Source organism: Dendrobium catenatum, unplaced genomic scaffold (assembly GCF_001605985.2).
Source record: "Dendrobium catenatum unplaced genomic scaffold, ASM160598v2 fragScaff_scaffold_85, whole genome shotgun sequence".
NCBI classification, from domain to species: domain Eukaryota; kingdom Viridiplantae; phylum Streptophyta; class Magnoliopsida; order Asparagales; family Orchidaceae; genus Dendrobium; species Dendrobium catenatum.
Window position 1 is genome coordinate 344,487 of NW_021318547.1, and position 20,415 is coordinate 364,901.

General features: G+C 36.7%; 1 long non-coding RNA gene across 1 annotated transcript; it reads left to right on the forward strand.

The window, feature by feature from the left end:
• Positions 1 to 10,499: 10,499 nt before the first annotated feature.
• LOC110094220 lies at positions 10,500 to 20,193 on the forward strand. Its single transcript, XR_003701458.1, has 2 exons — positions 10,500 to 10,926; positions 20,009 to 20,193. It is a non-coding gene; the product is annotated as an uncharacterized LOC110094220 (long non-coding RNA).
• The last annotated feature ends 222 nt before the right edge of the window (positions 20,194 to 20,415 follow it).

Consider the following 20,415-nt stretch of genomic DNA (forward strand, 5'->3'; position numbering starts at 1 on the left):
TTCTTTCGACATAATTCCGGCGAAGCAAAAACGACCATTCGATGGTTGTTTCGTTGCTTTTTTCCGAAGTACGAGGCGTTGGTCTTTCCAGTGGATATTATACGCCAGTATTACCGGCGTAAGATGCGTCAGTAATAAATGACGCTATGTTACCGACGAACCTTACCGTCATAAATTACGCCGGTATTACAGGTGCATATGGTCGTCGGGAAAGCTCGTTGTATCATATTACTGGTAAACGTTACCGATGCATGCGCCGTCGCTAGTACCGACGCACGTGGTCGCCGAAAAAGCTCGTTGTATCGTATTTCCTGCGTATTAGACTTCTAACCAAAGCAATATGACTAGTGCATTATAGAACTTCTAAATAAATGATCCTAGATAAAAAAACTCAAACCTCTACAGGCAGCCTTTTATATAAAAATTAGGTTGTAAGACTCACAAACGAACAACTTCTAATAGAAGCCGTAAGTCCGACCTTTAAGGAAAATGTTTAGGTAATAACATAACCATATACCTCTAATAGGACTTTATAATCAAAACATCACAAAATAATATAAAAAATAGCAAAACACTCCAAATAGATCAATAAATAACTCAAAGAGAGTTATTTTTACTAATTTCCAAGCAAATCAAGATAAGATGCAGGTTGATTCATTTTTGAGAGGTGAATTATCTCTCCCACAATTTCTAACAGCTACTAGAAACCCAAACACCTCACAAAAATTGTCGCAGAAATTCCAAACATAACATAAAAAACTTAACCCACCATAATCCCCCCTTAAACAGCTCAAATCCTGGCGAGGGTGTGTGGTTTCCAATGACTCGTCTTGGTTGCGATACATGAAATACGGGATGGATGGCTGAGGTTGGTAGCAATCGTAGGCGATATGCTACTGAGCCAATGCACTCCACTACCTTGTAGGGCCAAAAGTAGCAAGGGGATATCTTCTCATTTCTTCGTCGAGCCAAAGTCCTCTATCTGTAAGGTCGGAGGTTCAAATAAACCATGTCCCCAACCTTAAACTATACATCTCTCTTATGTCCATCTGTCTCCTTCTTCATGATATGATGTGCTCTTTATAGATGTTCCTTTAATTATGCAAAAATCCAATATCTTTCTCGCAAACTATTGCTCCACTGATTACACTGGTATGTTGCCATGTCCATAATATTTCATATGAGGTGGATCCCTCCCATATAGAATTTTAAATGGCGTAGTCTGGGTTGTTGTATAATATGAAGTGTTATGCCAATATTCTGCCGAGGCTAACCATTTAGTGCATATCTTTTGTGTATCTGATACAAAGAAATGAAGATAAGTATCCACATTGTGATTCAATATCTCAGTCTGACCATCCATTTAGGGGTGGTAAGCTGTACTCCTCTTCAGGATAGTCCCGTGCATCTTGAATAACTCCTTCTAGAAGTGGCACAGAAAGACCTTCTCCTGATTAGACATAATAAACTCGGGTATATCATGCAAACAAACCACCTCTCTAATGAATACGGCTACTACCGACATCGTGGTATAAGGGTGGAGTAAGGGAATGAAATGAGCATATTTGCTCAATCTATCCATCACTACTAGAATCACAGTAAAATCGTCTGATTTAGGTAGTTTCAATGAAGTCTATAGTCACCTCTTCTCACATCTTCTCAGGTAATGCTAATGGTTGTAGAAGACCACCTGGAGCCATAGTTAGGTATTTGTGTCTCTAACACACATTACAAATAGCCACCAACTCCTCTATATCCTTTCTCATGCCACTCAGTATAGCTACGCTGCCAATCTATGATATATCTTCTAAACTCCTGAATTTCCCCTAATAGTTGTGTCATGAAACTTTGGCAATAAATGAAGGATGTGGCGATTTCCTCGAAAGCATAAACCGTCCATCATATAGTAGCTTCTGACCCATCAAAGAATAACCAAGATGGCTATCCTTATACTGTAGCAAGTCACATATGATCTTACTCAACTCCTCATCCTACTTATACTCAAGCTTCAAGGACTCCCAATCCACCACACTGGGAATTGAAAGAGCCATAACCTGAGGGTCTTCACTATGCTCGGAGATAGCATTTACTGCTTTATTTTTTAACCCGTGCTTATACTGGATCTCAAAGTCCTAACCCAACAACTTGGAAAGCCGCTACTGATGCTCCTATGTCACCGTCCTCTACTCTAACAGAAACTTCAAACTTCTCTTATTAATACTGACTATGAAGTGTTGCCCCAATAGATTAGGCTGTCACTTTCGAATTGCCAACACTATTGCCATCAACTCCCTTTTATACACTAATTTCATCCTGGCCCTAGCAGTTAAAATCTAGCTAAAATAAGCTATGGATCTCTAACTTTGCATAAGAACTGCTCCTAACCCATAACCCGATGCATCAATCTCTACTATAAATGATTGGTTAAAAATCTGGTAATGCTAACACAGGGGCACTTGTCATGGCTTTCTTTATTTACTCAAATGCCTGGGTAGCTGCCACCCCCATTTGAAACTATCCTTCTTCAGTTGCGTTGTCAATGTTCATGCTATAGAATTGTATCCCCTCACAAACTTTTTGTAGTACCCTGTGAGTCCCAAGATCCCTCTCAACTCCTTTCAGGGTTTTAGGTAAGGACTACTAGAAAGACCTAGAGCTACTCCTTATTTGGACACCACATGTCCTAAATACTCCACCATCTACTATACAAAGGAACACTTCTTCAAATTAGCATGCTCCTTAAATGGTACTAACACTACCTTCTTAGGTTCCACATGATATGCCTCATATCGACTATACACTAAAATATCATCGAAGAAAATCAATACAAATTTGCAAAGGTAGGGTTGAAATACCTTATTCATAAGCAACTAGAAGGTAACTGGGGCGTTGGTAAGCCCAAAAGGCATCACTAAGAACTTATAGCAGCCTTCATGTGTCCTAAAAGTTCTCTTTTGAATGATAACGGACCGCATTCTAATCTGATGATATCTTGATTTCAAATCAATCTTGGAGAACATCATCACTCCATATAACTCATCCAATAACTCATCAATGACCAGTATAGGAAACTTATCCAACACTATTTTCTTATTCAAAGCTTAGTAATCTACACAAAATTTTAAACTACCATCATTCTTTTTCATCAACAACACACGACTGATAAGGGACTAACACTGGGATGAATGATTTGGCCTCTAACATCTACTTGATAAGTATCTCAATTTTATCTTTCTGAACCTATATGTGTTGATAGGGTTGAACAATGATAGGAGATACCCCCTCTTTCTGGATGATTGCATGCTCATGCTCCCTTGGGGGAAGTAGGCCTTGAGGCAGTTAGAACAACTCACTAAAATGTTGTAGGAGTGGCTTGACTTTCTCTTGAACCTCCTCCTCTTTCCCTATACTTTCTCCTCCCTCAAGTCTTTGGAGCTCCACTAAGAATTTCATCCCTGCTCCCTGGATTGCCATCACCATGGTCTTGAGAGAGACCATAGTTTTGGACAGACTAGGATCTCCCCTGATTCTCACCTTTCTCTTTCTCATCATGAATTTCATAGTCAATGCTTTCCAAACCACCTTAGTTTTCCCCAATGTATGTAAGCACTTCATGCCCAAAATTACATATATGTTTCCTAACTTCAAGGGAAGAAAATCCTCCTTCACATGGATCTCCTGCAGTGTCACCATCAACCATAAGCATATGCCTTTACTCTTCTCCATCTTCCATGTTCCCATCATCACCGCAAAATAACCTGTGTCAACTAACTTCAGCCCCAATCGGTCCATCACCTTGTTTGAGATGAAGTTGTGGGTTACACCACTGTCCACTAGAACTATCGTTGATTCTCCTCCTATCTTTCCCCACACCTTTATGGTGTGATTTGAGGTAAACCCCACCACTAAGTTTAGGGAGACCTCTGCCACATCTAGGTGCAAATGATCCTCCTCCTCAACTACCTCATCCTCAAGAATCTCCTCTTCATCACAGACTGTAAGTACATGCAACGAACGATCATTGCAATGGTGGCCAGTGTAAATTTCTCATCACAACAGAAACACAATTCCCTAGCCCGCTTCTCTACCACTTCTGCCTTAATCAGCCATTCGAAATTCCCCCTGGTAAAGTTCCCAATCCCCTATCCTTGGGTACTTCTCTCTGAATGATCACATGTTGTACTTTTGGTGCTAAAAAAGTAGTCGTCGTTTAGTATGGAGCTCCCAAATTGTTGTCATTGCTGTTTCTCTCAAGTGAATTTGTGTCCTCCACCAACTGGGCTAGCTCTATAGCCTTCCCTAACCCTTGTGACGTCAATAACCGGACAATGAATATGATCTCTGACTTGAGTTCCTTCATGAAATTCCCCTCCATCACTGTACCAGAAAGCTTCCCCAATCAGCTAGGAAGGTACTCAAACCTCTCCTGATGAAGAGATCGTGACACTAAAAAAAACAATAAAGATGAACCACCAGGTAGAGCAGATCCTACAAACGTCATTCCAGAATAAGTGCCACAACATGATAAACAAAGACAATGACCAAGGCAAAAAAAAAAGCCACCGAAGGAGAACATGAATAAAGAAGCATTAAAACAAATAGCCAAGCCAACAAATTAGATAACAAGGATATGATAAAAATAGAAACTGAGCAAAATACAGATAATAATACCTAAGAGAAGCGAACAATGAACAAAAACAAAGCAAGATGATCCAACCAAATACTACTTGCTACTTGGCAAAATATTCAAAATCTGTCCACACAAAGACAATCCAAACAAATACCCCCCTCATGGCTTGATTTTGTATGTATAAAAGTTTTATACTACAGACATTCATATAATATTAGATAATTATTATTTTGATTACGATATATTTAATTTATACTTATTACATTGTTCATTTTCTTTCCAATTGGTGAGCATATGTATGCAACTCCATCATACTAGTCTTTTTCAATATTTACTTCTATAAATATACTTCCAAAGTTATATAAATTAAAAAAATAATATATAAATAAAGTTAGGTTTATTTTGGGACGATTTTTTTACTGCTTCTTAAAACAACTTTTAGTATAAAAGTTTTATTTTTTGTACTGAAAAGCTTCTTTAAGAAGTAGTAAGAAAGCTATTCCAAATTAAGCCTTAGGCCTTGTTTGGGATGGCTTTATTACTACTTTATAAAACCACTGTCTAATACAAAATTTTTTGTACTAAAAAATTGCTTTAAAAAATATTCAGATCAACTTGTCAACTTGTCTCAAATGAAGTCATAGATAGAAAAATTGCTTTAAAAAATATTAAGAAACTTGTCAACTTTATTATAAGTATGTGTTTTTTAACACATATTTTTTCTATCTTCATTTCAACAGCTTGTATGAAAGTTGGATCAATTAATCAAATAAATTGCCCATGTTTTTTCTTCTCTTTTTGTTTCCCATATATGATCAAGTAATTCCTAACTTTCAAACATATTTTTAAGGATCACGATCCTAATTAGAATTTATTTCATATTGAATATAAATAGTAAAATACTTTTGTGTGATAAAATCATTAATTTTATGTTTATAAAATTTTATATGCAACATAAACTAAATTTTTAATTCAAAGCTAATTATTTTCAATCATATCCAAAATATTTATAGTGAGTATGTCTATGAATAGTCTTAATATTAAATACTGTAAATATGTGGATATCTAAAGGCGCATGCATCACTGTAGTAGAGGACTAACCATAGCCAATTGATGTACTATATAGACCTGCAGAGATTAGTGGAAGGTAGATTGTAGGGGTGTCAATTTCGGGTCACGGGTCGGGTTCGGATCGAACCCGGAAATGACACGGGTTCAAACGGGTCGACCCTAACCCGACCCGGTTAGGTAAACGGGTCGGAAATGCGAACCCGGACCCGACCCGGCGGGTTGCCGGGTTGTCCCGACCCACGGGTCGGGTTTTCGGGTCGGGTCAAATGTTGACAGCTCTAGTAGATTGAATGTATTTATCCTCAAGATTAGTCTTATAAGGAATGCGGCTCTGAGCTGCATTTATTTTAATTTTGGGTTTGAGGTTTCACAAAGTAGTAAGCTCTCAATATTAATTACATCCCTGACATGTTTGACAATACTCTCAACTAAGAAGTCAATACTTATGTCTTAATTAGATAATATTAATGAAACTCTTGTCATGGTAAATCAGAATAGATCATATGGGGCTTTGTAGAGGATCAAAGGAGAAACATCCTAAGAACTAAGAATGGTGGGCTCAAAAGCACCCAAATGAAAGGGAAAGAGGAAGTTATATATTTATGCAGGTTATAAAGAGAGGCTCAAGAATTGATCTATGATGCCATGTAGCAGCACTTGACTAGTAGCAAAAGAATGAGCAAATGTAGGAAAGTGAGGACTAACCTACCAAGTGAGGCTAATACTCCCAATCAAGATATCATAATTTCATCCTTCTAGGTTTATAAGTTTCCTTAACCTACTTAGTCATGTAATGGTCAGAGAATCATTATTAGTAATCATGTGTTATCTCGTCTAGGGATATCTCATAGACTAAGGATTTATAGCTAGTTACAAGCTAACAAATAAAGTTTTTACTAAACTACCGTATGAGGGAGAACCCCAAACTGGATTTATAGTATTGTGTAATGGTACATGCCAATGCTAATATGGTACAATAGCTCTAAGATTGAGGAATATAAAATGAAGGCACCTTCTTGATGTAATGAATATGAAACATAAAAATAGAACTTATAATTTAATCGTATAGTCTTAATATTTGCTCGGTATGATTTCTCTATGATGTGGAATATTTTAATATATGCTCAATTTAAATAAAATGCCTAGAGAGTGAAATTAGAACTTTTTTTGCATATGATCTTAATGCGGTAGAGAAAAAATTAAAAATACGACTTATAACTTTGTCTCAATTTTTTCCAAAAAAAAAAAAAAACTTTATCTCAATTTTGTTCTAATTTTGTTCAAACTTCATTCAAATCAAATTTTGGACTAAGAAAATAGCGTGCGTTCAATAGTGAAGGTATTTTAATCCAAATAGAATTTTTTAGTCTAATTTTCCAATTACATGTCTTATTAGACATATAAATTTAAATCTCCTTTATAAAAGTCATTTTGCTGATTTTTTGGAAGAACATTATGAAAATAGCGTCGTTTGATTTGCTGAAAAAGAATTGCTGAGTAAGATTAGATATAGTATAAAAATAATATAATGTAATTAAAATATTTTGAATTATTTGAATGAGTGTATAATAAAAACAAGTGATTAATTTTTTTAATTATGCTTGAAGTAAAATAAGTACAATATAAAACCCAATGATAGTAGTGGTTGGTGAGTTGCGGCTTCAACAAGAGGAGATGGTGTCAAGCAATAGCTAGGGACTAGCAACAAGCTACAAGTAGCGGGCGGTGCTGAGTAGTGGCGGTGATGGCATGCAACGGGAAGCACGGTGGTTAGCTGCGATGATAGCAAACATTTTACAATATATATTTGAAAATCAGCCAAAATCTAATGATTCTCATATTCATCAAATTGAGCTAGAGAATAAATTTCAAATACTTCAAAATTTTTACTCAATTTTTCTTTTATTTTGAACCAATTATCAACATTTTTAAAACTACTATAACTAAAATACTTCTAATTATTTTACTTCAAATCAAATATGTCTTAAATAAAATTAAAGATCCTAGAAAAAGTGAATAAAATTGTAAGTTCTGAAAATTAAAATCACAATTTAGCTAATGTTTTTTCATTTCTATCTCAAAAAAATTTTAAAAAAATATTTTTTTCTACAACAGCAAGTTGTCATAAATGAAGCCTAAGATTGTTGGTAGCTTTCTCTGACAGACCTAATAAACTTCTCATTTTAGATTTTTTTCTATTTATATAAAATCCATAAAAATTGTGCTGATTTATAAATTTTAAGAGAATCATAATCAACTTACATTAGTTTTTCACGTTAAATCAGGCGGCCCAAATTATTCCCTCATGGAAATGATCAAAACTTCAACAAGCGGATATTTCATTATAATTCTTGAAAGGTGTGAGATTTCATTTTATTTTTCTCTAAAAAAGGGTTATAATGACAGGTGATGATCTTGGTTTGAATTTATTTAGCTCAATGAGAGCAAATCAATGTCATTGATGATTCACAAATCGAAGGCTTGAATTGAAAAGTCTTAGTAATTCTAAAAAAAAAAAAATTTAGACTAGATAATAATATAGCATCAAAAAATGGTTATAAAATTCCATCATTTTGTAAGATAAAATGTGCTTCTTGTTGAGATGAGCGGTCAAAGTTAGTCAAGCTGACTTTTGAGTTCTTTTTAGGCTTGACTAGATAAATAGCTTATGATCTAAGTGTTGACCTCGTTTTTATCTTGATGTTCCCTCGAGCATGTTCGATCGAGTTGATCGAGCCTAGTCGAGCTCGATTCAATTCGAATCGACATCAATTTGAGTTTGATTTTTGTTCTCTTATGAATGCTACACCCTCTTACTTATCTGTTTGTGTGCTGGATCTTCGTACAATGCTAAGACGTTATACTAAATATTTCTCTACCATCGCGAATACTCCAGGACGCAACAAAGATAAAATGTGCTTCTTGCTGAGATTAGCGGTCTAAGTTAGTCAAGCAGACTTCTGAGTCCTTTTTGGGCTTGACTAGATAAATAGCTTATGAGCTAAGTGTTGACCTCGTTTTTATCTTGATGTTCCCTCGAGCATGTTCGATCGAGTTGATCGAGCCTAGTCGAGCTCGATTCAATTCGAATCGACATCAATTTGAGTTTGATTTTTGTTGAATTATCGTAGTCGAGCCGCATTGAACGCAAGTTGACTCGAGTCAAGTCAAGTCGAGTCCGATTCGAACATGATCTCAGCCTAAATAGCCTAATCTGAGTTTAATTCCATGCCAATTTACTTTATGATTATTTCAAACTATCTTCCAAATCAAGAATTTGATCAGATGGCTTTGATTGAATGGTCAGCCAGCATATATCTTTTCCTTAATATCAGCGGTCTCCAATAGAGGAATTTTTATTTCCTCAGGTTATCTGACTAGAGATACATCAGGTAGCCTATAATATATCGCCACATGCTCTTACTCTTTACCGCGCGGCCCGACGACCCAACTTGAAATGAATATGCGCGGTATTTGCTCGGTATTGCTAGGTACTACTCGGTATTTTGCTCGGTATTGCTCGATATATTTGCTCGGTATTGCTCGATGTATTTGCTCGGTACTTGCTCGGTATTGCTCGGTATTTGCTCGGGATCGGATGCAAAAACGGGATCCCGCTCGCTGTGGAGATAACCTTCTCCATTTCGCGTGCTTCTTCGGCTCCACTCGTGTCCGTTCGACTTTACTCCATCGACGACTTTCCCTTTCCACCGGATCGGAAGCTACGAAGTTTGATCGGAGGCAACAAACAGAGTTCGCTCGCTGCTCGGGATCAGAAGTTACAACATTTTAATTGAAAGCAAAAACGGGATCCCGCTCGCTGTGGAGATAACCTTCTCCATTTCGCGTGCTTCTTCGGCTCCACTCGTGGCCGTTCGACTTTTCTCCATCGACGACTTTCCCTTTCCACCGGATCGGAAGCTACGAAGTTTGATCGGAGGCAACAAACAGAGTTCGCTCGCTATAAAGGTAGTTTCTTCTCTTTCGCGTGCATCTTCGACCCTCTACAGTTGGTCGAACGAAGTGCCCTGCCGCCGGACCGAAAGTTACAGCATTTCAACGACATTTCGCCTGGAGAAATGTCGAGCAAATACCTATCAAATATCGAGCAAATACCGAGTAGTACATAGCAATACTGAGCAAATACCGAGCAATACCGAGCAAATACCGAGTAGTACCTAGCAATACCGAGCAAATACCGCGCATATTCATTTCGGGTTCGGTCGTCGGGCCGCACGGTAAATAGTAAGAGCACGTGACGATATATTATAGGCTACCTGATGTAGCTCTACGTCAGGTAACCTGAGGCAATACAAATAGCAGGCTCCATTTGTGTATGCTTGTAAGGCTGAAGCTAGGTTAACAAATGGCGGGCTTCCATTTTAAGCTTCGCATGCATCTCCCAAAGCTTGCTCCGCTTCTGGCATCTGGGGAACCCAGGCGAAATCAGTTCTCCAGGTTTCGGGTGGAATTAGGGCATCTCCAACCGAACGCTAAACGAGTGTATGGAGTCGTTCCGTCGCTCCAACCGAACGCGAAAATTTTCGCCATTTAATCGCAGGTGAACAGTGCGACGCCAATATTGGCGTCGCACTGTTCACTCACGCCATTTTTTGCTCTCAACCGGAAAAACGCACGAAAGGGAGAGCGATCATTACCTTCTCAGAAACATCTAAAATGACATTCAATTGAAACATCACCGCGCCATTTTGAAGTTTTACATTGGCGTGAAAAATGAAGTTTTGCGTTGGAGATGCCCTTAGAAGCGAAAGACGACTCCTATTCCTGGGCTTTTGGCTATTCACAAGGGTCGTCCTCTCTCTCGATCTCTTGCGTGTTCGCATAAGTCAAGAGAAGAACCGAAGCCCTCTCCCCCCATTGGCACGCTGCAGACGTCTGAACTCCCTTCCCTCTCTGTCTCTCTGCGTTTGCACAAGCCAGGGGCGGAACCCCTCCCTCCTTTCTCCTCTGTTCGGACCGAACTAGGAGGCGAACACCCCCCTCTCTCACGATCTCTCCCTCGGTGCTCGCGAGCAACAGCCAGGCCGAACCTCCTTCAACGACTTTGCTCCCGTCTCCCCTTGGTTTGGACAAGACCCGACGCCGAGTCCTTCCTCTCTTCGTCAATCCCTCTGTTTGCACAAGCAGGAGGAAGCCGAAGTCCTTCCGCCTCGCCGTTCTAGCGACTCAACCGAACCTACACCTAGCTCTACTCTTCGTTGCAGGTATACCCCTTTCCTTCTTCATCTTCTTTTCCCTATTTCATCTTTCTCTCCCTTGCTCTCTTCATTCTCCTTCTTCCTCTCCTTATTTCCTTCAATGCTACTCATTTCACTACTTTGTTGGAATAGATTTGTACTGGCAAAGCATGATTTAACTTTGTATAAATGGAGATGATATGAGCATACGGAGAACTCCGTAAAACGTTTAATGAGATTGTGAGTCTATGCACTAACCAATTCTTGAAAATTTTTGTGAAGCATATGAATTTGTTTTGTGGAAAGTTCTTTTCCTTCTCTTGTTGCTAGGTGTGAATGTAAAGCTTAACTTCCACATGGATTTTCCTCTCTTTCGTAATATTACACATCAAGTATTCAACTAAATATCATGAGCGAAGAGTTATGATGTTTTGGTGACCATCTTTGAAGCACATGTTGTTAGTATATATCAACATGTTTTAACTTATGCATCAAAGTTTGGGCAACTTATTTTGAGATGTAATGTTAAGTCTTGGATGATTGTAGTTGCTCTCTTTCATTCCAAAACTTTGGTAAATTTTAAATAAACTATTTTGTGATGATTTCAATAAAGCATGAATGTGAAGAGTTTGCATTTGCCACCAACCTCTTTATGCACATTGGTTGGTAGGTTGCTTCATCCACTTGCATGTTGGTTGCTGCATATATCTGCAAGCCCATAAATATTGATTGGAGGGTTACCGTTGTATTTATTGCATATCCCTTGAGTTCATTTATATGTCAGTAAGAGACTTCGTTGTTTGCAAGGACTATTATGTTTTCTTGTGAGTTGAAAAGAAGACTGCCGTCAATTTCAATATTCATTGCTTGCAAGTTTGAATGCATTTGTTTATGTTTTGATGTTGATCGTAGAACATTGTTGCATTCATTATTATGACTATTGACAATTCATTTTGTTCGTTCATTGCATGTCAAACCCTCTTCCTCGTAGAGAAGGAATCTACATTTGCTTACATGTAGAATGCTGTGTGAATAAGAAGTTTTTCACAGTAATTTGTAGGGACTCGTATGTGTTTCAAATATGCTGCATTGTATATGTTTGCAGGAGAGTTTGTTAAGTTGGTTGCATATAAGCTGCTGCTAATTGCTTAGGTAAGTTGCATTCGATGTTGCTTGTAGTATATTGTATGCACTTTGTAGTGAACAAAAATGCGCCACACTTATTGTTGATTTCCCTATAGCAACTTGTAGGAGTTCTCATGTGTTGCAGATCCTTGTCCTTGCAAATATTCACATCGTATGAATATCCATATGCACGGGAGATTCATTATACATGAATCATATCCCCGTCATCATCTATATGCAAGCTGATTAATGATCTGCTATATTCACTAGTATTTTCATTAGAAGCTCCTTTGCATGTAAAGGGAGTCGTTGTGTGCCGTATCGTTTGATGTGTCGGCTTGCAAATATGTCGTCGCATCTTCTATACATTATTCACACGCATATTATTGCACTTACTTCACCCTCCTTATATACATGCCTATAAGGTGGCAATCCACATTATCTTCAAGGGACTTTGTATGTTTACTTATGCAATTGGCATAAGTATTACAACCAATCATCATTGTTCTTCCTTGCTTTGTAATGTTTACTTGCTTTAACTTGCCATTGGAATACATATCATCAACATTGGAGCTTATCTAATATGAGCTTCATTATTCACACATTTGCATTTTGACTTTATTAATTAAAGTTACAACTTAATATTTGTTATTGCTTCATGCTCATTTATTTGATATTTGATTATTGTTTGAATTTTGAATTACGTTCATTGCTGTCCCATTCGAATTCAAATAGTCCACTATTATCTTATAGAGTTCAAGTCCTTGCTCGAGTTCAAGCAGCAAACTCAAGCTTTTGTTCTAATTAAATCAAATTCGAGTCCAAATTTGTAAGTTCTTTAATGTTCAAAAGTCCACAAATTTGGTATGTAAGTTCAATTAAATGCAGTGCCAAGACAAAGTCAATTGATTCCATTGCATGTATTAAAACGTCAACTTCCACTGATTATTGATTATATATCCCTTCTTCCTTGACTTTTTCAAACACTTTGAGTACATAATCATACATTTTGGTTAGACTAATTAATGTTTGAAAATATATAGTCCAACGGGTGTTACCAGCACGATGCAAATTTGTTTCTTGGTTTAAACCCCAACAATTATTTAAATCTCCACAACTTAAATGAAAAACTATCTTATCACGTTGAATAACTTTTAGCTTATCATTTATCTTGCATGAAACTCCAACAATATTGACAATTCTTGAAGTGATCTCAAATAAATATTTTACTTGCTAATAATTTTTTGTAACATACACTAAGCATAGTTGTAGTTGATGAGCAAAATAATGAATGTAAAAAGCCTGTTGATTATGTTTTAGAATGAGTGTTTTCAAAACATTAAACTCACCCCGCATATTAGATGCTCTATCATAACTTTGACCCCGTATTCTATGTATACTTAATGAATGTTTTGCTAAAACAGCTTCAACTGATACCTTGAGTGTAACTGCATTTGTTGAAGATATATGATTAATACCAATGAACCTCTCAATTACCTGACTCCATTTGTCTACGTATCTTACTTCAATAGCTAATTGTTCTTTCATAAAAACATCGCGAGACTCATCAACTAAAATGGTGAAGTAAGAATCGTTAATATCTTTCATGATTACAACCAAGGTATCAACAGTCATAGAACTACAAATCTCTTTTTGTACTTTTGGTGTTATCAACTTTAACTTAGCACTTGCATTTTCAAATGTCACTTTTTTAATCTCTTCATTATGATCTACGAGAAATTAAAATAGTTCTATTTAATTTCCTTGATTATTCGAGCCAGATGACTCAGCATGCCCACGAAATGATAGCCCTTGGCGAATGAGAAATCGTACACAATTAACAGCTGCAGTTAACATGATGTGATATTCTTTTTTATTCTTGCCTTTCTTGCTTGACCATAAATCGGGAATACTCTTTTCTTGAAGCTTCATTAAAGACTTGCATTTTTTGTCTTGCCATGTTGTGTGCACTGCTGTGTTCTCCTACATAACCCAATAGCTTCTCTTTATGCTTCCAATTCTTAAATCCCTCACCAACAAATATGTCTCCACCACCTTTGCTAGTATTAACTTGCTCTTGAGGCTTAAACAAGTAGCAATACAGTAAAATACCACATATTTCTGTATAATATATTCCATCCAATCAAGAAAGTCTTCAAACCATTTTGAGTTAAATATACGTGTAATGTTTCCAATCATTGTTTGAGGGAATTGATGCTTTTTTTGTTGATGCAGTCCCTTCAATAAATAAGCTCTTCAAGCTCTATCACTATCATTTACATCATAACTCCAGATGGATGGTCGAAGACCAGGATTAGCAGGTAGATTGTCAATATCAATCTCGACACGTTCTTTTCGCTTCAATAATCGTTCCATTTCTCAAAAGGCTAACAATGAGCAATCTAAATTAGCTAACATTGTTATTCTAATAAAAAAAGACAAAACAAAATTAATATAAAAATGCTAATTAAAAGTTAATGCTAATGGTGAGGATAGGTCCTGTTTGGAATTTGAATCAAAGCTGAAATAATAGCAATAGGTTCAAGCTTCTAGAAATATATTTTGTGGTTTATGCTTTTTCTAATAAATAGATATTTGCATCTGATCTTTTAAATTTATTCACATTATAATTGAGTTACAAACTCAAATCTTTCTCAATTTTATTTGTTTAACACATGGTTAGCAATGATCATACAGTTTTGATTTTATGGCTTCATTAGTTTTATGCTTGTAGTCTTTCTTTTTTGTAGTTTTTAGCTTCATTGTGATTGGGTTTAGAATATAACTGCAGTCATATGCTTTTTAGGTTGATATTTTAAAATGTATGCTAACAGATTATGAAACTAACAGATGGGGAAACAAGACAAATGAAATTGTTTAAGAGTTTATCAAAGCGTGCAATCCTTTGGTTTCCTTCCAATGAACTATTTCTAACAGTTATAATTGCTCATCATGTTTTATTTGCCTAAAACTTTTTCCAGTGCTTTTCAAACTTTGAGCAGATTATGAACATTGATTTAATGGAAGAAAGTCTTCATGTTTCCGGTTTCATCTGATTGGTTATACTTTATTCTAGTAGCTTGTTTTGTTACTTTCGCAGCAAATTATCCTTTCCATTTCATCTTTCCGTTGTTAGCATTTATCTTATCTAGTATGTTTATTGAGTGCAGGCAGCGTATATAACAGCCTTGGTAAGACGAAAAATAGCAAGAATGGTTTTTCTCAGGCTAAGGGTTTTTTTTTCTGTTTTTGATGGAGAAGTTGGCAGTTGTCTTGTGAGCAACAATAAGTTCGTAAAAAAATATGGCATTGCCTTCTTCATAAGAAAATCTCATAAAAATCACAAAAAAAAAACATATGCTCTAAAGTTTAGACTGAAATTTCAAAACTTACCTCCAGGCGGTTGCGATTTGCGAACTGGGAATTGGGAAGAGAGGGCAGTAGGCCAGCGGCTGCGATTTGAGACTGCGAAGTGCGAACGAGAGGACTCAGGCCGTCCGGCGTCCGACGACCTCTTCACGAAGGCAAGGCGGCTGAGGTTGCTTCATGAGAACCTTGCGAACAATGAACAAACGGAACAAAGACAATTGGGGAAACAGGTCCTAATGGATTAATTTAGGGAAAAATAATTTTTGTGAGGGGGGAAAATTTCGAAATAGCCCCTCCACTACATGTTTATTTTAGGGTGGACATTTGCCCACCCTTAGAGTAACTGGGATCCGCCTATGAGGTCGATCACCTTCAGCATGTGACTTTAAGAGGGGTGAAAAATGGTATAAATAAGTAGTCTCTAAGTTGGCTTATTTGGATTGATGGGTAGAGAAATGAAATAAATAGAGACATATAGAGAGAAAGAGAGAGAATAATATGAAATATAGTGATTTGGTAGTCTTCACTTAGGTCTACTATGATGATGAACTAATTCTCTTATTACAAGAGTTGTTTTGGAAGGAGGAGAGAGATGATAACTGAAGTCAAAGAAGAAGAGTAAAAAGAAAATGAAGGACAATTAATTCTTAAAATATATTCTCCTTAAGATTTTTAGTCAAATTTTAAGGGAAGATTTTAAGAGTGGAACCTATAATACCATCATTCCGTTCCTTCTATAAATCCTTAAGATATCCTTAATTAATGTGCTATACAAGCACAATGTATTCACCAAACAACGCAGATTGTGGATCGCTTTGGAGTACATCACATCACATTGAGAGATCATGGGTAGATGGTCATTCTTACAAGCTATTTTGGGCTTATTTGAATAACTTTGGTTAGATTGGTCTGGCGAGTTGACTCAATCGATTTAACTAAATGAAGCCTTTTGAGTGAGATTCTACATCCCAAGAAATTGGATAAGACTAAATAATTTAAATCTTCTTCGCCAAATAAATGGTCTTGATCAAGCATTAAAAGGTTACAAATAATTTCTAATGAAGACCCAATCCAATATAAAGTACAATTTCAAACTTCCTTCTTGATTCTCCTAAAATTTTTAGTGAATATCATATTTCCACTAGCACTCAATTGAACTTTTAGCGAAAATTTTTTCTAATAGTAAGTACCTTGTGATATTTTTAAATGACTAGAGGCCATCTGCCATATTCTCTCATAGGGCTTTTTAAATAAGAAGATAATATTCAATAATATTTATGAGCAACATATTTCAATGATATATAACCTGAGATACACGATGACTGAACATAAAGATCTAAGGATTTAGAAAAGGTTAAGATATAAAACTAATTTGTGAGAACTTTTTATCACTACTTGGAGGCACTCAATTTTTTGAGTGACTATGACTTCTAAAAAAAGTCACAAATATAAATAAGAATATTTTTGAGTCACATCAGTAAGTTGGATCAACTTAGGGTTTTTATCATTTAAACGGCTAATATTTTTTTTTTTTTAAAAGAAACATATATTAATGACAAGAAAAAACGGTTACAATAAGATAGAGCAAGGAAAAAAGAAAGAAGAAAAATTACAATATACCGTGGGCTCAGTAAGTGGTTGTGGCTTCCAGCACCATCGACACCCCACCAGGACCGTCCAAAAGGTGGAAAAAACAGCCAACCCAAACCAACCCGAAAATTCCACAGCAATGGTTGCCACCAGCTAAGTACAATAATGCGAGCCCCAACCCATCATTGCCCAAACTTCGACAAACCAGCAATCCGCACATAAAAAAAAAACAATATAGAAAACCAAGACAGGAACAAGGGACAAGCAAAATACACAATCGCCTACGGCGATCGCCGCCTCTACCACGAGTTCTACCCCGAGTCCCAACATAAGAAGTGAGTCTAACATTAACAAGAGTGAAATCAAATCCCGGGTTAGAACCACCACAGAACTCCGGCGACGCCAAACCAGCACCATCAGAAAATTCGGAATTTGGCTCACCTCGGACGAATCTAACCAATTTATATGGTTCCTAATATCCAGCCCAGAACTGCCGCCTAAGGAATTGCCCACAAATCGCGTATCAACCAAATTTACAGGAACCTCAATGAGGTTATTAGAAACTGGAGTGCATTTTTGAGACACTTCCATATTTAGACCCGGAGAGATTGCCCCAGGCTGAACCTCAACAGGGTCACCCACAAAAATATCCGGCAAATCCTCAACACAATTAGACGGTAAATTAGGTGGAAAAAAAGGTACAGCATTAGGAGATAAGGCAAAATTAACATCAAAACCATTCTCCAGCCTTTCACCAACATCCCTAGCATTCACTGTACATTTACCAAATCCCTCGCGCGCAACATCGACGGAAGTTGGGACGATAACATTAACATTATTTTGATCCACATCAACACAATTTGAAACAGCAGCATTAGGAGAAACTAAAGCCTGATCAAAACCCCCCACAACCATACCAGAAAGCACACACGCATCAGGCGAAAAAACCCGACAATCAACATCAGGCAAGATCTCACCCTCCACACCAGCTGTCTGATAATGAACAAGAGTTTCACAATCTAAAACATCTCGCTCTAAAACAACATCACATAATTTCGCAGCAATTTCACAACCCGGAGAAATAATCGGAACTTTGGTAGAAACAGGAACAAGAGGAATGTCCTGGGGGGCAGAGTTAACAACCGGGGAGGATTTGGAAACAAGTTTAGGACAATCCAATTTCTTATGACCTAAAGCTTTGCAAAATAAACAAAAATTTGGCATGCCCTCAAAAATGACTTTCTGGACATACCACAATTTCTCCAGACCCAACCAAACAGAATCGGGAAATGATTTGGTTACATCAATTTCAACAAGAACACGAGCAACTGATGGACGGGATCCAGAAGCCGTAGCATTGTCTGTTTGAATCGGCCTACCAAAGACCGAACCCAACCCAAAAAGTATACGGGAGGAAAAGAGATGGAGACGTAATCCCGGAAAAGAAAGCCAAACAGGGACGATCAGAGATTCCTCCGACAAATCAAGAACCGGTGACCACTTTATAACTTTCATAAAACAGCCAAAGACAAAGTAAGATCTGTGAGCAAAAATCCTAGCATAATCCATATCATTGGCAAGCTTGATTAAAACATTAACTTGATCCAACAAAGTCACTGAAAAATCCCCAAATAATTTTAGGTTAAAGAAAAACCTACGGATTGAATCTAAAGATGGCCGTTTAAGGGGGAATTTCCCCACCAACTCAAACTCAAAAGGCTTAGCTAGATGCAAAAATCCCTCTTCCGAAAACCACAATGATGGCATACCTCGATTCGAAGAAGTACGAGAATCCGGAAAACCATTCGATTCAATGGAACCAGATAAAACATCCTTAAATGATTTAGGTTGCTTACCCGCAAGGAAACCAGGATCAAGCAATTTTTTCGCCATTAAAAACGTACCGCCGGCAAGGAGACGGCAAGAGCAGAGACGCAAGGGCAAAAGCTCTAAAAGGGCGAAAACCCTAGCAGACGAGACGGAGGCATGTGCTCACTGGTCAATCTCTCACTCATATTTAAACGGCTAATATAATAAAGGCAATGAATATATGATTTAGTTGTGTGAAGTCTTTCACATTATCTCTCTCCTAGGTGGCATGAGGGGTTCTCTTTCAATACTTCAAAGGAAAGTGAGACAACTAGTTTTTTTTTCTTTTCGGTGGAGGGATATTTAGGTCAATTAAGATAATTAAATTCGCACACACACATATCACATACGCAAGCTTCAATCTTCGAACCTGAGACCTCTTTATTGATAGTTGAAATTCCCAATCAACAGATCAAGATGAGCTGCATGAGACTACTTGTTCAAAGAGCCTCAAAATTGGATAATTCTCAAACTTTTATCAAAGAACATCAATGATATACATTTTTTTAAAAAAATTGCTTGTAAAATTTCCTTTTAATTCATGCAAAATAAAATTTAATAGGTTAATCATATTCATTTATTTTTTCAAAAGGAATAAGAGTGAAACATGCATGATTTTTGAAAATATATGAATAGTAACAATAAAATGTCAAATATTAAATGATACAAATGATATGAATGGTATATATTTTAATTAAGGCTTCGTTTGGGACGGCTTTTAATTTGTTCAACCACTATTTTTTGTTACTTTTAAACAATTAAAAAAGAAAAACTGTTTTAAAAGAAGCAAGAAAACTATCCCAAACAAGACCAAATATCATCTCAAAAAAAAAAAAAAAAACTTTCCTCCTTCATTTACATGTGTAGAAGAAGAACAAGCCTCCGGCCCTTTCTTAACTTGTCTCTATTATCTATAGAAGAACTGTATTGAAGTCACATCATCTCCATCGACTTCTCTGCAATATTGTTCAAAAAATTATTCATTTTTTCACTGGTTTCTGAGGACTTAAGTTTACTGTGGTAAGAAAAAAATAATAATTATAATACCTTGTCTGTGGGCTGCATTGGCATTTTCGTGCTCTATGTCATCTGAATAGATTTGATTAAGATTGTTAATTGCTTGCTTATCTTTGATACTATTTTTATTTGGTATAAGGTGGAGGAAACAAAGAGATGCTGCAGCAATGGCACCAATCAATGGCGATATCACATAGATCCAAAGCTTGGTATAATTATTAGTAGCGATTGCTGGTCCAATGCTCCTTGCTGGATTCATGGAAGCTCCTGTTACTCTCCTGTATTTTGAGATACAAATTGTGATTAGTAAAGGGTTTTCATGGCCCAGTTTGATTATAAACTGATTAGTTTTAAAAGTAAGCCAAATTAGAAATCTAAAATGATAATCAAGCTATCATTAAGACGAACAAAACTATGAGTTGTTCTACTTCTAGTATATGTATGAGATGACTGCACCGTTTTATAAAATTGGTTATGAAGCTGCTATAGAGAAAATAAATTTATTATTATAATTGTAGAAAACAGCTTTTTAGCACAATTTTTTTT